The sequence below is a fragment of the Notolepis coatsorum genome (assembly GCF_963971535.1).
Source record: "Notolepis coatsorum genome assembly, chromosome: 18".
In the NCBI taxonomy this organism is placed as follows: domain Eukaryota; kingdom Metazoa; phylum Chordata; class Actinopteri; order Aulopiformes; family Paralepididae; genus Notolepis; species Notolepis coatsorum.
Window position 1 is genome coordinate 9,141,411 of NC_140182.1, and position 17,500 is coordinate 9,158,910.

General features: G+C 45.9%; 1 pseudogene across 1 annotated transcript in view; it reads left to right on the forward strand.

The window, feature by feature from the left end:
• The window catches only part of LOC311244820 (ATP-binding cassette sub-family C member 8-like), a 134,678-nt pseudogene that overhangs the window by 78,948 nt on the left and 38,230 nt on the right, over positions 1 to 17,500 (forward strand). Inside the window, exons 13-14 of the transcript in view lie at positions 3,796 to 3,960; positions 4,878 to 5,015. The product of the transcript in view is annotated as an ATP-binding cassette sub-family C member 8-like (transcript). The remainder of the gene's footprint in view (positions 1 to 3,795; positions 3,961 to 4,877; positions 5,016 to 17,500) is intronic.

Below are 17,500 nucleotides of genomic sequence, written 5' to 3' on the forward strand. Positions count from 1 at the left end.
TGTATGGTTAGATCACATCCAGCTAAATAACTCACTATGTGATCTAGAGGTCTAAAAACATACCTCTTCACGAAAGCCTTCTCTTAGTTTGAACCTTTTTACACATGCCTTGTGTGTTTTATCCCTTTTTTCTATGTTTTTATGCCTTGTTTTTTTAATTGCCTATGTTTTTAAAGTCTAAGTACTGTTTTTTTGGGGGGATTTGTACTTTACTCAAGTATTATTAGGTTTGTATACTTGTACTTTTACTCAATTACATTTCAGAGAAAAAAACATACTTTTTTACTCCTTACATTTAAAATGCAGACCTACAAAGAACAAATATTGCAGGTCCAACCATTTTAATTAGTATATTTGTTTCTCTGGCCGAACTAACGTTAACGTTATTAATGCTGCGTCCGCACTTTATTTAAAAACAGCCAATCAAATCTCCATCAATGGAAAATTAACCCGCCCATACCCATCCTTGTGCAAGACTAGAAAGCGGGGATCTTTGCTATCAGAAGAATAGACAGTCAGAGTGACAAGGTACAGAAGATGGCCACAAACGATAGTACGAGTGATGAAGAGGATGAAGAGTGATTTCATTGCCCCGGGAAAAAAAAGTTAACGATGCATCCCTGGGACAAAAAACGTCCCAACTGTAGATAATTTACATACTGTACTTGGGATAACCTTGTCTTGATTTATTGCATATCCCCTAAAATTAAGTCAGGCTGTTTTTTTGGGGCAAAAGATGAAGTCTGCATTTTTTATTTTTATTTACCCTATAGTTTGCCCTGCAAAAAAACACTGCACAAAGTGTACCCTTGTGACAAAAAATATCCCAATTGACTTCAATGTTAAACAGGTTAAAACTTTTTCATCTAGGCCCTTTAAGGGCATTTACATATGCATGCTTACAAATTATTTTCAAGATGGCCGCATTGCATCATCTATTTCCGGTGGCCACAGCTAGTGTGTTTACTGCTTGTATCCTGAAATGCAGTTAAACAAATATTTTCATCTAAAATGATTTGAGAATGTTTTATGAAGGTCTTAGCGTGGTGTGCATGCATGTTGAGAAATGAATGTGCATGCATGTGGTAATTTGCAGCCATTATGTGAAAATGGCTCATTTTGCAGCCACACATTACAATGCAGTCCTTTTGTGAAATCCGATACTGATAAATTGTCTCAGGTGGATGAAGTCGTGTGTGTGTGTGTGTGTGTGTCTACAGTGTGTGTGTGTGTGCCATTCACATGCACTGTGTGTGTGTGTGTGTGTGTGTGTGTGTGTGTGTGTGTGTGTGTGTGTGTGTGTGTGTGTGTGTGTGTGTGTGTGTGTGTGTGTGTGTGTGTGTGTGTGTGTGTGTGTGTGAGATATATAGAGAGAGAGGGGGGGCTTTGGTAGACTATTGCATTGGTCCATTTATTGAAGATGAACGCAATGCGACATCCTTTACTAGGTTCACCCACCAACAGTGCAGGTGCTGAACTGCTGATCCGAATGTATAGGTAAAAACCATATTATGCGTTTTCATCAATAAAAAAATGGCCAAAAAAGATTCGCATTCACTGGGGGCCTACAAATACATTCTTTCATGGGGCCCACAATCTGGAGCTACTCCCCTGTGTGTGTGTGTGTGTGTGTGTGTGTGTGTGTGTGTGTGTGTGTGTGTGTGTGTGTGTGCCATCATGCACAGAGATCAAAGCCTTGCACCCAAAGTGACCCTTCACATGCACTGTGTGTGTGTGTGTGCCATCATGCACAGAGATCAAAGCCTTGCACCCAAAGTGACCCTTCACATGCACTGTGTGTGTGTGTGTGTGTGTGTGCCATCATGCACAGAGATCAAAGCCTTGCACCCAAAGTGACCCTTCACATGCACTGTGTGTGTGTGTGTGTGCCATCATGCACAGAGATCAAAGCCTTGCACCCAAAGTGACCCTTCACATGCACTGTGTGTGTGTGTGTGTGCGCCATCATGCACAGAGATCAAAGCCTTGCACCCAAAGTGACCCTTCACATGCACTGTGTGTGTGTGTGTGTGTGTGTGTGTGCCATCATGCACAGAGATCAAAGCCTTGCACCCAAAGTGACCCTTCACATGCACTGTGTGCGTGTGTGTGTGTGTGTGTGTGTGTGTGTGTGTGTGTGTGTGTGTGTGTGTGTGTGTGTGTGCCATCATGCACAGAGATCAAAGCCTTGCACCCAAAGTGACCCAAAACAATGGTGGGGAGGGGGGCTACTTTGTTTACACAGGTGCTATCGAAGGTACACCCATATCAATTGTAATAGTCTGTTCGCTGTCATTACTGCAATTGACAAGATGAGAAGAGCACGTACATACACAGCTGCTGAAGCCCTCGCCAGAATTCTTATGGAAGAAGAGGCTGGAGGAGCCATGCCCTTAGTGTTTTTTGTCTTGAAAATAAGCCACGCATCAATCACACAAACTGGTATTTAAGGAATTCAGGAAATAAGAAATTCATAAGTAAATATATATATATTACATGTAAAGTACATGGGACATAAAACGTCCCAAAGGGTACACAGTGTGCAGTGTTTTATAGACTGTGTCACTGCACAAAACATTTTTATGTATCAAACTTATTTTTTTTGCCAATCTTCGACACTCCAGGCTCTCATAATCCCACCCCAAAAAAAATTACATTAGCATTTATGGGATGGAAAATAATTAACCCTTAGTGTTTTTTGTCTTGAAAATAAGCCATGCATCAATCACACAAACTGGTATTTAAGGGGTTAAAATCCTGAAAATGAATGAATATGTTGAGGACTGGAGTTAATAATGGTATTCATAAAAAAAAATTGTAAAGAAATTCATAAGTAAATATATATATATTACATGTAAAGTACATGGGACATAAAACGTCCCAAAGGGTACACAACGTGCAGTGTTTAAGTGGGATGCACGAAGGTTAAGTACATTTTTTTATTAAAAAAAAAAAGTTTAATCTTTATTTCAAACATGTAAATGAATACAAACAAAATAAATAACTAAACAAAATCAAAACATAACTCAAACAAAATAATAACTAAACAAAAGCAAAACATAACTCAATTTACATTTGAAAAGGAGTAGGAAGAAGTATACATTTATTTAATCCTACCCCTTTTCCACTACTCAAATGAGTGTACTAATTTAAAACATTAAAAAAAAAATATATATATATATATATATATATATATATATATATATATATATATATATATATATATATATATATATATATATATATGCAAAAAAAAAAAAAAAAAACGATATATGTAAAACATGAAAGAAAGAAAATAAAAATGTAAACACCCGTGAATATCAAGTCCCTTCCTCATCCCTGTACCTGTCTCATGTTTGGACATTGCTTTAGCACCACATTTAGACTGTTCCACAGTTTCACTCCACATATTGAGATGCAGTGTCTTCTCATGGTAGTGCGTACATTTAGAACTTTTAAATTGAGTTCTCCCCTCAGATTATAACCCCCCTCCCTATCAAAGAACAGTTCTTGAATGTTTCCTGGAAGTACATGACCTTTTGCTTTATACATTAATTGTGCCGTTAAAAGTTTAAACGTTTTTACTTTTACTCAAGTGTGTTTTTAGCCAGATACTCTGACTTTTACTTGAGTACGGTTTTGAGACGGTACCCATACTTTCACTTTAAGTATCATTTCTGGGTACCTTTTACACCCCTGCTGTATGGTACATCACATCCAGTTAAAATAACACACTGTATGGACCTGGTTGTGCGTTTGATCCAGAACACTGTCGTGTTATAATGTGGTCAGCAGCATCAGCTGTGTGCAGGCTGTGTGTCTCTGAGGGCGGACTGTGACGCTCCTCCTCTCGCCTGTCATACCTCTCTCCTCCTCCAGGGCATCATCCTGTCAGGGGGGCAGAAGCAGCGCATCAGTGTGGCCAGAGCACTCTACCAGCAGACCAACGTGGTCTTTCTAGTGAGTCTTTTATAAGTGTGCAGAGTGGTCTCAGTTACAGTCTTTTAAACCATGTCACTGCCACACTACAGAAGGTTAACCCTTTACTATCACACTACCGACGGTTACCGTCGGTAGTGTGATAGTAAAGGGTTAACCTTCTGTAGTGTGGCAGTGAAAGGGTTAACCTGATGTCGTGTGTGGCAGTGAAAGGGTTAACCTTCTGTGTGTATTGTCGCAGTGAAAGGGGTTAACCGTTTGGTAGTGCGGCAGTGAAAGGGTTAACTGTGTGAAAGTATTCTGTTAATCGTGTGGAACTTATGTGTTTCTTATATATTATGGGTCATGAACCAAAATGGATTAGGGGGCAATATGGAAGTCCTCACAAAAGCTATAAGATAAGATATCCCTTGACAGATCTGAAGAACTAGTCTGGATGTAGAGCCTTATATATTTATCTCAGGACGACCTGTTCTTTGTTGTGTCTCTCATAGGGCTGAGCCCAAACGTTCGAACGTTCGGACCTTCGTTCGTTACGTTGGCATTAGAATTCTAAATCAATATTAGAATTTTACATTTTTAATACATTTTTCTTTTTCTTTTTTATATACCTTTTTATTACGTGTCTATTTATTCTGTTTAAACCAATGGGGGTTTTCTTCCAGGTGGAGATAAAGATGCTACACTAATAGTATAGTATTATTAAAAAAAACTGATGAGTTATATTCATTAAAGAAAGTTGATTTAATAAATAAAAAAAATACAAATTTAATCAGATGAATCACTTTATTCAAATTGAGGATTTAGTTTGAGGATATTTATAAAAAGGTTCGAACGTCCGTTCGAAAAAACCCTGACAAACCCAAAAACAGGCTTCGGGGACAGATCTACTCTCTCAGGACGACCCGTTCTCTGTTCTCTGTTGTGTCTCTCATCAGGACGACCCGTTCTCGGCGCTGGACATCCACCTCAGCGACCACCTGATGCAAGACGGCATCCTCCAGCTGCTGAGAGACGAGAAGAGGACCGTAGTGCTGGTGACGCACAAGCTGCAGTACCTGCCTCATGCAGACTGGGTGAGGACTGCTACGTGTGCGCTTAGGAGGCATGGTGATTGGAACCCAGTTGCAGATGAAACACGATCACGAGAGCTTGAATTGAGCAGGCAGGAGACGGCGTGGTGATAATAACAAGGTTTACTCAAAAGACAAAAACAAAAGAAACACGACTGACACAGGTAACATGAAACAATGACCCAGCAAGTGTATGCTGGGCCCACAACACCTAAATACAAACACTAATTAGAGACAGAGGGTGATATTTATTTCTCCCCCGATCGACGCTGTCTCTGTGTGTGTATGTGTGGCTGTGTGCAGTTTACATTTACATTTAGTCATTTAGCTGACGCTTTTATCCAAAGCGACTTACAAGTTCTGTACGACAAGCCATCAGGAAGAGCACAACTCTATCAGCTGAGTAACAATGTTCATCAAAGTGTTGAGTGCTACAGTGTAGGTTAGTTTATTAGGACAAGTGCATGACAGTATGGTTAGTTAGGGTTAGATTTTTTTTTTTTTTTTTTTTTTTTTTTTAATTCAGATAATGGTTGAAGAAGTGAGTCTTTAGTCGACGGCGAAAGATTGGACGTGTTTCGGCTGTCCTAACTGGGGTGGGTAGTTCATTCCACCATTGTGGGGCAAGGACTGAGAATAGGCGACTTCTCTTTGATGACCCTCCCGGAGCTTGGATAGGAGTAGGTCTGAGGCGGCCAGAAGATGCAGAGCGTAGGGGTCTTGAGGGTGTGTAGTTAGAGACCATTGACCGGAGGTAGGCGGGAGCAGTTCCCTTTGCCGCACGGTATGCTAGGTCAAGGGCCTTGAAGCGGATTCGTGCAGCAATGGGGAGCCAGTGCAGGTCCCTAAGAAGTGGGGTGACATGGGCCGACTTCGGTAGGTTTGAGATCAGGCGGGCCGCTGCGTTCTGAATGAGTTGAAGAGGCTTAGTGGCAGTGGCCGGGAGGCCAGCGAGCAGTGCGTTGCAGTAGTCGAGGCGGGAGATGACTGTTGATTGGACGAGGAGTTGGGTGGCTTCTTTTGTCAGGAAGGGGCGTATCCTTCTGACGTTGCTCAGGAGGAATCGGCAGGTTCTGGTCGTCGCTGCGATGTGAGCAGAGAAGTTCAACTGGTCGTCGAGGACAACACCAAGGTTCTTGGCGGTCGGGGACGCGGTCACAGCTGCATTCTCGACTGTGATGGAAAGGTCGGTCAGGGGGGAGGATTTGGCCGGCAGGTGGAGCAATTCTGTTTTGCTTAGGTTCAGTTTGAGGTGGTTGGTCGTCATCCAGGCGGAGATGTCGGACAGACAGGCCGAGATCCGCTCAGAGACGTGGATATCTGAGGGAGGGAAGGAGAGGAAGAGTTGAGTATCGTCGGCATAACAGTGGTAGGAGAAGCCATGAGACGTGATAATGTTACCCAGTGATTTAGTGTAGAGGGAGAAGAGAAGGGGTCCTAAAACCGAGCCCTGGGGGACACCCGTCCGCAGGGGGCGGGTGGCCGACAGGGTCCCTCTCCATGACACTTGGTAGGAGCGGTCATTGAGGTATGATGACAACCATGTCAGCGCAGAGCCAGCCACTCCCATTCCTGCGAGGGCCGCGAGGAGGATCTGGTGGTTGACTGTGTCGAAGGCTGCAGATAGATCTAGGAGAATCAGGACAGAGGAGAGGCCTTTCGCTTTTGCTAAGTGAAGTGCCTCTGTGACCGCAATGAGGGCTGTCTCTGTGGAGTGACCAGTCCTGAAGCCTGACTGATTAGGGTCTAGGAGGTCATTCTGTAAGAGATAAGCAGTAAGTTGGTTGGATACAGCACGTTCAAGTGTTTTAGAAAGGAAGGAGAGAAGAGAGACAGGACGGTAGTTGCCTATGACGGTAGGGTTCAGGGATGGTTTTTTTATGAGGGGCGTGACTCTGGCTTGTTTTAGGGAGGTGGGGACCACCCCCGAGTTGAGTGAGGAGTTGATGGTTGCAGTTAGGAATGGGAGGATGTCTGGTGCTATGGACTGGAGGAGTGGGGAAGGTAGCCGGTCCAGCTGGCATGTAGTCGGACGGTTCGACGTTACCAGTGTCAGGGTCTCGGCTTCTGTAATGGGAGAGAAAGATGACAGAGTGAAGGATGAGGTTCTCGATTCAGCATTTGGAATGGGTGGGGGTTGGGAGAAGGAGCTGCGGATGTTCTCCACTTTTTCCTCAAAGAAGATCGCAAAGTCTTCGGCAGAGAAAGATGAGGGAGGGGGGGGTGGGGGGGGAGTGAGGAGGGAGGACATGGTAGCATGCAGTTTGTGAAGATTCTTGGCAGAGGCCTCGATCCTATGGTGAAAGAAAGAAGCTTTGGCATTAGTAATGGTTTTGGAGAATGTTAACAAGAGGTTGTGATATGTGTCGATGTCAGCAGTGAGGCGTGACTTTCTATACTTCCTTTCAGCTGCTCTCAGGACCTGTCTTTGTTCTCTCACTGGATCTGTCAGCCATGGACTGGGTGGGGAACGGCGGGCAGGTTTCTCAACGAGGGGACAGAGCTTGTCGAAGGAGGTTGCAAGGGCTGAGAGGAGGGTGGAGGTTGCCATCTCTGTGGAGAGAGCAGAGAAGGTGTCACTCAAAGGTAGAGTGGATAGTATGTCAGAGGAGAGGGTGGAGGGGGATAGGGAGGGCAGGTTGCATCTGAGTGAGACGGTTTGAGTTGGGGTGAAGACCTTTCGGTTAAGCATGAGAGTTAGTGAGAAGGATATGAAGGAATGGTCAGATACATGTAGGGGAGTTACCGTGGTGTTAATGATGCTGGAGTTACGGGAAAATATGAGATCCAAGGAGTTGCCTGCTTTGTGGGTGGGAGGCATGGCAGTGGGAGTCAGGTCAAATGATTGTAGGAGGGAGACTACTATGACTGACTGAGATGAGTCAGGCAGGTTGAAGTCGCCCAATAGAAGGAGAGGGGTACCATCTTCCGGTAAGGAGCTTAGAAGCATGTCCAGCTCATCTGTGAAGTGATCGAGCGGACCTGGAGGGCGGTAGAGTGTAACAATGGTGAGATTGAAAGGATTAGAGACAGATACTGCATGATATTCAAAAGAGGAGAGTGACAGTGCTGGGAGGGGTGTTACGTTTGTAGTCCATGAAGGAGATGTCATGAGGCCAGTGCCTCCACCCCGCCTGGAAGGTCGAGGTGTGTGAGTGAAGTTATAGTTTGTAGATAATGCTGCAGGTGTTGATGAGTTATTGGGGGTTATCCAGGTCTCAGTTAGAGCCAGGAGCTGCAGATTTTGACTATGGGCGTAGGCAGTAATGAAGTCAGCTTTCTTGACTGCTGATTGACAATTCCATAGGCCTCCCTGTACTGTGACAGGTGTATTAGTGGCTGTAGGAGGGTAGGATAGATTAGCCGGGTTGCTAGCAAACTGCCGTGGGTGGGTTGAGTCTGTTCTGGGGGAGCAGATTGTGGATATGAGACACATTGTGGTGTCAAGAGTGGCAGGGAGGAAGTAGAGAAATAGCAGAGTGGGAGGGAAAGGGAGATTTTTCAGAGTGGAGTGTAAGATAGGATTATGATGTACTTAGCACTGGGTGGATCCCTGGATCCCTCTGCAGAGAACTCCAGGAAAACTCCTCTTTGTCCCTCTTCGTTTCTCGACGCTTCGCTGACGCTAAGCCAGCAGGCCTTTAAATCCCTATCACTAATTAGTGCTTTCTAACACCTGGCCCTTAATGGGTCACTTAAGGAAACAAAATGGCCGCTTTAAACATGCCCCTTAATCAAGTCAGCTGGTCAAGTCAGCAATCAAGTCTCAGTTTAAAGATATTACTAAATTACTTAAAATGTCTTACCCTGATGCAGTGTAAGTCTCTCAGTGAATGAGCTGTCCTTCCACAACAGAATGTAGTACAGAGTGATTCCAGGAGAGGCTGAGGTTCTGCTTTTAAGCAGTGACAGGGCTCTGAGATCACACTCAGTACACAAGTGCTGTCTTTAAGCAGGAAGCAGCTTTTAATGGGTCACTTAAGGAAACAAAATGGCCGCTTTAAACACGCCCCTTAATCAAGTCAGCTGGTCAAGTCAGCAATCAAGTCTCAGTTTAAAGATATTACTAAATTACTTAAAATGTCTTAATCAAGTCAGCTGGTCAAGTCAGCAATCAAGTCTCAGTTTAAAGATATTACTAAATTACTTAAAATGTCTTACCCTGATGCAGTGTAAGTCTCTCAGTGAATGAGCTGTCCTGTTGGTCCAGTTGGTGGCAGGAGGGGGTGGGGGAGCCCTGCGGTCCAGGGCTCTTTTCATTCTTGCACGAGGAAGGATCATAATGATGATCTAGCGTTGATTTCAGGAAGATTCGATAATCAGGCGAAAAATGACATCGTGTTTTGTGTATTCCACTAAAGGGCTATTATCGCGTCTTTTCGTGGGATTACTAGAAATCACCAAAACTATACTCGTATTCAAAACGGTATAAAACGGAAATGTACTGATGAAAAAACAATCCGTTTTGTACATGTTGACTGGAAGCAACTCACTGATAATCGACGGGTGTATTAGACCCATAGCTATAATTTAAGATATATTTTAAGCACTCGCAAATCTCGCAGTCCCCCCATTGATTAAAGCGTTCTAGCGGATTAAGCTCCGGGGCTGAATGAGTTAATAGAGAGGCTCTTTTCTCCCGGGTTTGATTCACTTCTTTAATCTCTTTCTCTATTCAGCAACACAAGATGATTCTTAGATCAAAGGGGGTTTTCTGTTGTTACCTAGAAATCATCTCAACGACTGCGGAGTGAAGATTTACAAACAAATAAGGAAAACATTTTCCTTGACATGTAGGTCTCAGACGCTTCTCTCTGTCTCTCTCTCTCTCTCTCTGTCTCTCTATCTCTCTCTCTCTCTCTCTCTCTCTCTCTCTCTATCTCTCTCTTGCTCATATATGTACAGATAGTATCTACAGATATGTACAGATATTTAAGCATTACATCACGCGCAGGAGTGGTTTGTGACCAATAAACCATGCCTAGGGGTGGTCGTTAGGCCCGAGGCGCAGCCGAGGGTCGTTAGACCCCCCTAGGCATGGTTTATTGGTCACAAATCACGACTGCGCGTGATGTAAAGCTTTTATACAACTGCCAGATTCATCCAACCTTATTTCTATACAATAAACACACATTAATCGAAGATTTATTGAAAAAACCATCCGCCAGAAAAAGTAGTTCCCACAACTACAAAAAAGACAAGTTGCCTCCATGTGGAAGCAGCTTGAAGTGCATCCAACCAAACTAACACATCCAACTGTGTATTATTGGAATGATTGAGAGAAGTTGCCTCATGTGGAAGCAGCTTGAAGTGCATCCAACCAACTAACACATCCAACTGTGTATTATTGGAATGATTGATTGAAAATTTTATTACCAGATGCAGAATGGGTACAATACAGTACGGCTCAATACACACAATTGTTAAGGGGATGCAGACCTACTTTCCATAGAACTTCATTCTTAGATGCTTCTATATAAAGTAGGTAAAACAAATTAAAACGTTTTCTTTGCCCTATAGGAAAAAAACGTTTTCTTCGCCCTATTTTTTTATTTATTTCTTTTAGCCTAAACTTAACCAGTTGGAAACCAGGGGTACAGTAATAAAATTAGCAATCAACCAATCAATCAATTCAATAGACCATGCTCACTTAAAACAGCGCTGCTTCTCTCTCAGTCTGACTCCCCCGCTGTTGCAGACAGGAGTGTGTGTGTGTGTGTGTGTGTGTGCGTGTGTGTGTGTGTGTGTGTGTGTGTGTCACAGTGTGTGTGTGTGTGTGCGTGCGTGTGTGTGTGTATGTGTGTGTGTGTGTGTGTGTGTGTGTGTGTGTGTGTGTGTGTGTGTGTATGTGTGTGTGTGTGTTTGTGGGTACGCCAGCGTCGGACAGTGTGAGAGAGAACGCTGCAGTCAGTAGAAAGTAGGAAGGAAGAAATTTAAATCAATCAATTAATCTATCAATCAAACCGCGATTTTTCTTTTGTTCTAGATTGACTCAAGACCCATCAATTACATCATCCAACATTGTTTAAAGGACTAACACATTCCCCTTGACAGCTTCATATTTAGTCGTTATGGTGCTTTCAACATAACCATTTGTTGTCCGCGATCTTGTTTTCTCCCGGAGTGAGCCGGGGAGGGTTATGTGATTCGGTTGTGGGCGGGTCCTGAGCCCAGGACCGTGGATTGTTGCCAATAAAGACGTGTGAATGGCCAATCAGAATCGAGAAATTTGCATGCCGTTGTATAAATACAGTATATAGTATAATCTACACATATGTACAGATATAGATATAGTATCTACATATAATGTATATAGAAACAGTGTGACAAGAGTTTCTCTCTCTCTCCTCTATCTCTCTCTCTCTCTCTCTCTCTCTCTCTCTCTCTTTCAATTCAAAGAGGCTTTATTGACATGGGAAACATGTGTACATTGCCAAAGCCAGCGTTAAAACAAACAAAAAACAATCAAACCGAGATCAGTACAGTGCAGATAGTGCAGGAATATGTCTGTGATTGAGTCTTTATTGTGGTTGTATTCTGTTGGATCTCTCTCTCTCTCTCTCGGTGTGTGTGTGTGGGTGTTATGTATGTGTTTATGTGTGCATTCTTACGTGCCTGTGTGTGCGGGTGTGTCTATCTCTCTGTGTGTGTGTATGTGTGTGTGTGTGTGTGTGTGTTTTCTTACATGCATGTGTGTCTATCTGTGTGTACGCCTTTTTAACCAAGTTGCTGAAATGGTAAATGGTAAATGGCTGCTTTTTTATATAGCGCTTTTATCCAAAGCGCTTTACAATTTGTTTCTCACATCTTACCCATTCACTCACACATTCACACACCGACGGTGGAGGCAACCATGCAAGGTGCCAACCTGCTCATCGGGCTACTCAAGCTAAACATCTCACAACTAGGCTACAAGCGTCAACTTTTTTTAGTTTTCATTGTTGGCAGCCTGGGTCATGTTCACAAGCTGGTGGTTAGAGGCCTTCAGATGGCCCACATCTCCAAGAGAAAGAAGGCTAAACAGTTAGCAAGGTATTGCTTAGGGGTGTAACGGCACACAAAAACCACGGTACGGTACGTACCTCGGTTTTGAAGTCGCGGTTCGGTACGGGTTTTCGGCACAGTGGGGGAAAGTTTGGCTTTCCATGTTCCACTCAGGGGTGATGTAGTGTGCAGTAACTAATTGTACTTGTAGGGCTGTCGACGAATATTCTATATTGAAATTAATAATCGACTTGTAAAAAAAAAGATATAATAATAATAATTATATTAGAGTGTGAAAAAAACAGCCCCCGGTGGGCGGTCGTTAATGGTTAACATACCGTTGTATTCGTTCGGTACACTACTACACAGCCGTTCTGTTCTGTACGGTACACACTGAAACGGTTCGGTTCGGTACGGATACGTGTACCTTTACCCCCCTATTGCTCTATATCTGCTATTATTGGTATAGCCGCTCTATTTGGAGACAGCGTCACTTTTTTTGTACCCATAGAGTAGATATAGTTTTACGGTAATGCTATTGTATCAGTTAACCCACATTTGAAACATCCTCTGTGTCAATACTGTATTGTGTACGATGGGTGCTGCACGGTCACAAACGTACCTGGAGTACTCCCAATGAGCTGATTGCACTGTTATGTCCTTAACCCTTTCACTGCCACACTACAGAAGGTTCTGTATCGTTAGTGGCTTAGCTTGGCATCGCTACTGCACTATCTCGCGTACGTGCACGCGTACTGAATAAACCACAAATGTACCTCTAATACCAGTATTAGTCTGACCACACCCCTCATCAGCTTACCTTCATAAGCAGGTGTGTGGTCACCTGCTCTCCTCCTTCTCGCTTTCACCACAAGGAAGAGGTGCCTCGGTAGATCCCCACACTTGACACCATGATGGAAGAAATTGGATTAGGAACAGCTTGGGAAACAAGGATACGTTGACATCATATCTTTATTTTCTCTCTCACTATTTTCGAGAAAATACGGCGATATTGTCTTCGTACTGGAGTGTCTAGAAGATGATGATCATTCTAAAAACCCTCCACCGGTTTTCGTATTGGGAGCACGCCGCTGCATGCTTCTCAACTGCAGTTCCTTGCTGTGTTTGTTGGGGTGAAACCTGTCAGGCCACAGCTGAACTGTCGGACATGCCGCTGTTGTGAGGAGCGGTGCGTTCCAGGTTGGGTGAGTAGTGTTTGCTGGCGGGCTCCACTTGTCTGTTAGTGCTATGGGGGCTACTTGACAAAGTTTATGGAAACCGGCCCCAGGCTAGGGTCCTTTGTTTAGCCGCCTAGGCGACAGAAGGCCTTGATCTGGCGACCATTATAGTTTTAACTAGTGGGCCGCGACCATTGACACTGGTGATCCCTGTGTGTTCTGGACGAGTGGATTCTCTCTGTCACCGTGTTAAGACCCCATCTTTCATATCCAAATGAGAGTATTCCTTCACGAGGGGATATGTGCATGTAATGTGCGATAGCGGCAGATTCATGTTCAAAGTCAGCTATACAGGCCAGTTGGTACTGTGCTGATTCCGCCGGACGTGGTAATGTCACCGTTGTGAAGCGGTGTTGACGTCTTGTTTTCTCTTTTCTCTTAAAAAGTGAGGAGGGTTCAGAACGGCGGCCTGTCTGGGTGAGTGTTATGTCATTGTTTACATGTTCATAGCTTACGGTTAGCCGGTCAGTGGCCTGGCGCGGGGTAGCTTCGCTTCTCGCGCGCCGCCGGGAGCTCGCTTCTGATCGCGTGCGTCGTTAGACCGGCGTCTCGCGAGCGGAAGCAATAGCACCCGAACGGTTGGAGCAGCCGTTAGCTTGATGCTATTCTGTTGAACGTGCTTTGATTTTAACATGTTTTACACTCTTGACCACGACGTCATCCTTGACAGGGGATGTTCGTCGACCCTACCTGAGCCTAGACGGGGATTGCGTCAACAAAGAGGACTGTAGCGACTGGTGGAGCGGCGACGCTGCCCGGGTCGAACAACACAGGACGGCTGTGTTCTACGGTGTCTTGTGAGTTTGACTGCACTTCGCTGATCTGCGTTCCGGGTAGGTACGGGGTTGGCCAGACCTCATAACACGTCTTCTGGTTTTACTTTGCTAAATGTATTGTGGATAAACGGTGTTTTTTCCCAAAACGTGTGTTGTTGCAATACATTTGGGATACGTTGCGGGTTGTGTGTGAGCTGTTTTTGTCACTGGCAGTTAGCTTCTCCGTGCAGATCGTGATGTATTGATCTGGTTGTTGTGTGAGAAACATCATGGTGTTTATGTGTACCGTGTACTCACTACTAAGGCAACTAACCTATGAAGCTATGCTTGGTGACAAGTGAGTAAAAGAATGTTCTTTCTCAGACTGTAATGACAATGAACAGTGAGTTCACACATTAACAGGTTTTCCTGTTTTAACTGGCCGTATTGAGGGTAAAATAGGAGGATTGTGTTTTCCCCCCCCGGTTCCCTGGGGACTTTATCACCTCCTATCAGACATGTTGTGCATTAATTGTGTCTTTTGTGTGGTAGGGATACGATGTGACTCTTAGCTTGATTGCTGAGGTTGTGCTAAATCTGCTGGAGAAACTTATTTCCTAAAGGGAAATTGGTTTGGTTGCTGTCATGTGTGCTTAGCAAGGCCTGTGGTCGATACTAATCAAGAATGATGTATTCTCTCATTGTGAAAAAAACGGCGTTCCTCTGTTGAGTGTTTTTGCCATTTTTTGTAGGTGATGATGGGTTGTGTGTGTCATGTGACCTACAACTGGGTTGTACTGGCCACAGAAGCACATGTGTATGTTGGACCGGGGTTCTTAGAGCCTTCTCTATTCTGTGTTTTTCCTTAGTAAAAATCAGATAGCAGGTTAGCTCATGCGCTGTGTGGAGCTGTGAAACGCTTCATAGAGCTGACTATGACTGTGTCATATTCTCTTTTTGTCGTTACGTCGTATCATGGGTGTGGGGTCGTAAAGGGGTGAACTGGTAACCTTTCCTCTCCCCATTGTTCTGTCGGTCAGGGGTACACCCCCTGTCCTTCAAGGTTCCCGTCACGTGGCGGTTCGGCACGTTACGGGGGGGGGGGGGGGGGGGGGGGGGAGGGAGTTCCTGGTCCCACGGCCTGGTATATTGGGCGTGTGCACCGCAGGAATTCCCCCGCCATAGAGTACGTCACCGTGCGCGTCTCTGTTGGTAGGACTTCCGTGTGCTGTTCAGGTCCATGTGATGGATCTGTTTTCAGGGGGGGTGGTCAGGGCTCCTCCTCACCAAGCGCCTACTCAGGCCTTCTGTGAGTTCGGACTCCTTCTTCCATGTGAGGAAGCCTCCATCAGAGTACAGAGCCTTCCTCCTCAGATTGTCAAAGTGAGTGGACCCTCTAGAAGGGTCCTTTTCTATTGTATGTATATTCGATTCAATTCGTTTATTGAGTGTGTATGGGTTCGGTGCCTCTTCCCCGGAGGCCCTAAAACCAGTTTTTTACATGGCTCAAGGTGCAATATATTCTTTTCAATCTGTACAGCTCGCGTGGGAAGTCTCTCTGGGGATCCCCGTCTCTTTCCTATGGGAGGGTGGTGGGATGTAAAAATGTGAACATTTTTTACCCCGGCTGTGTAGACTGGGATACATACTGTTGATGCTTCCTTCTTTCTATTCCAGAAGTGTTGGAGTTAGGGAGTGTCACACCCCTCTTGTCGTTCCCCTGGGCGCCTTGGGGATTCAATGACAGGTCTAAATAGCCTGTTCATTGATGGGGGTGTGTCCCGACGCACGTATAGTGCTAACTCGCTGTAAACAGGCGATTGACTGGCACGCCTTGGTTGCTTGTGGTTGAAACAGCGTTTTTATAAAGCAACTGAGATGGGGGTTTTTCCTCTTCCGGCGACCACATCCCATGACCTGGGTGGGTTGTCGACGGATTCTCGTTCATGTCTGGGGGATGATGACGGGATGGATCTGAACATATGTAGTGGGGTCTCACGCCCTTGGGGTGGGCCACCAGGCGCGGTTCGTCCGAACGTCTGGGTGGCGCCTTCTTTTCATGTTAAGATCAACACGCATATCTGCCCTTCTCCTGGAGTAGGCATGTCGGCGTGGTTAGGGCACGGGACTGGTTCTGGTCACGCTGGTCCAGATCGGTTGAACCCGTTGTCCGCCGGGGATGCAGATCTGCTGTTCTGGTACCCTGAGGGACTTGGGCTTTTTTCAGGGGGAAAAATGCCAGGTCGGTCTGGGTGTCACAGGGTTAAGCGCTATGGAGACCCTGGTTGGGTATGTTTTTACTCAGCACTGTCGTCATGGCTTACAGCCATGCCATTCTGTACGCGCTCGATCTCGTCGGATCTCGGCCGCTACACAGGTTGGTCCTGGTTAGTACTTGGTTGGGAGACCGCCGGGGAATACCAGGTACGGTGTGCTTAGGGGCTGGTTCTCCATTATTTTTCGCTCCTCTCTCACGCATGGCGAAGAGGGGCCTGTGGGGGTGGTTTTTTGACCTCCTCTGGTGACCCTGTGCTTCCCGTACCGCCAGGCCCGGTCCGAAGTGATGTTTGCGACCCGTAGGCCTGGGTTAACCCTTTTTGGAAACTGAAACACTTGTACTGCGGTATAGCCGGTGTATACCCGCAGGTGTGTTTTGGAGTTTTTTCTTGAGGGGTTATAGGAACAACCACCGCATTGGGTAACACCGAGGTGGTTGATTCCCTGGTGTGTTGGAGCAGTGTCAACTCCCGGGTTCACCGGTTGAGGGTGCCCCTGCACGTTCATGACGTCTGCCAATCGTGTCAGCCTTCTCTGCCTCGACCCCTCTGGGTGGGGGTTGTTGAATGGAGGCTTGGTCATGCAACACCGCCAGCTTACGCTCCTTCCGCCGGGGCGGCTGTGTTCAGCTGTCCCCTCTGGCGCCTGTCTCGTCCGCAGTCTCCAGGCTAGGGTTAACAGCCTGTTGCCTGGTTTTTCCCCGGTGCGCTGCCTGCTTCCGTTGGTTAACCTTTTTTGTGTGCTTACGGCCATGCTGACTGCCTATTCTGCAGGGTCAGTGTGCCAGGCGGTGTACTATTGGGGGGACGGGGCCCGCTCGGCTTACGGCCATACCGACCTGAACACGCCCGATCTCGTCCGATCTCGGAAGCTGGGCAGGTTCTGGCCTGGTTGGTTCCGCCTGGGAATACCAGGTGCAGTAACTGAGGGGCCTTTGTCCGAATACGCTGGCGATGTGGGGGGCGGGGCACTACGTGCCCACCTGGTGGGGTCTTGATGCTGGCATCATGGACTTCTCCGGGCCCCCATTCTAGGGAGTCCAGTCCTTTTGGTGGGTCTGGGTCTTCCTTCGTGCTCCGCTGCTACGGCCTTGCCACGGGGTTGGGTTTGCCCTTGACCCCGTGATTCTGGGGGCAGTAACGAGGTTGTTCCTCCGTTCGTTCCCGGGTGGCATGCGGGTTGTGCGTGTGTGTAGTCGTGGGGTCAAGCCACGGTCTGCTCACCCTGTGCGTTG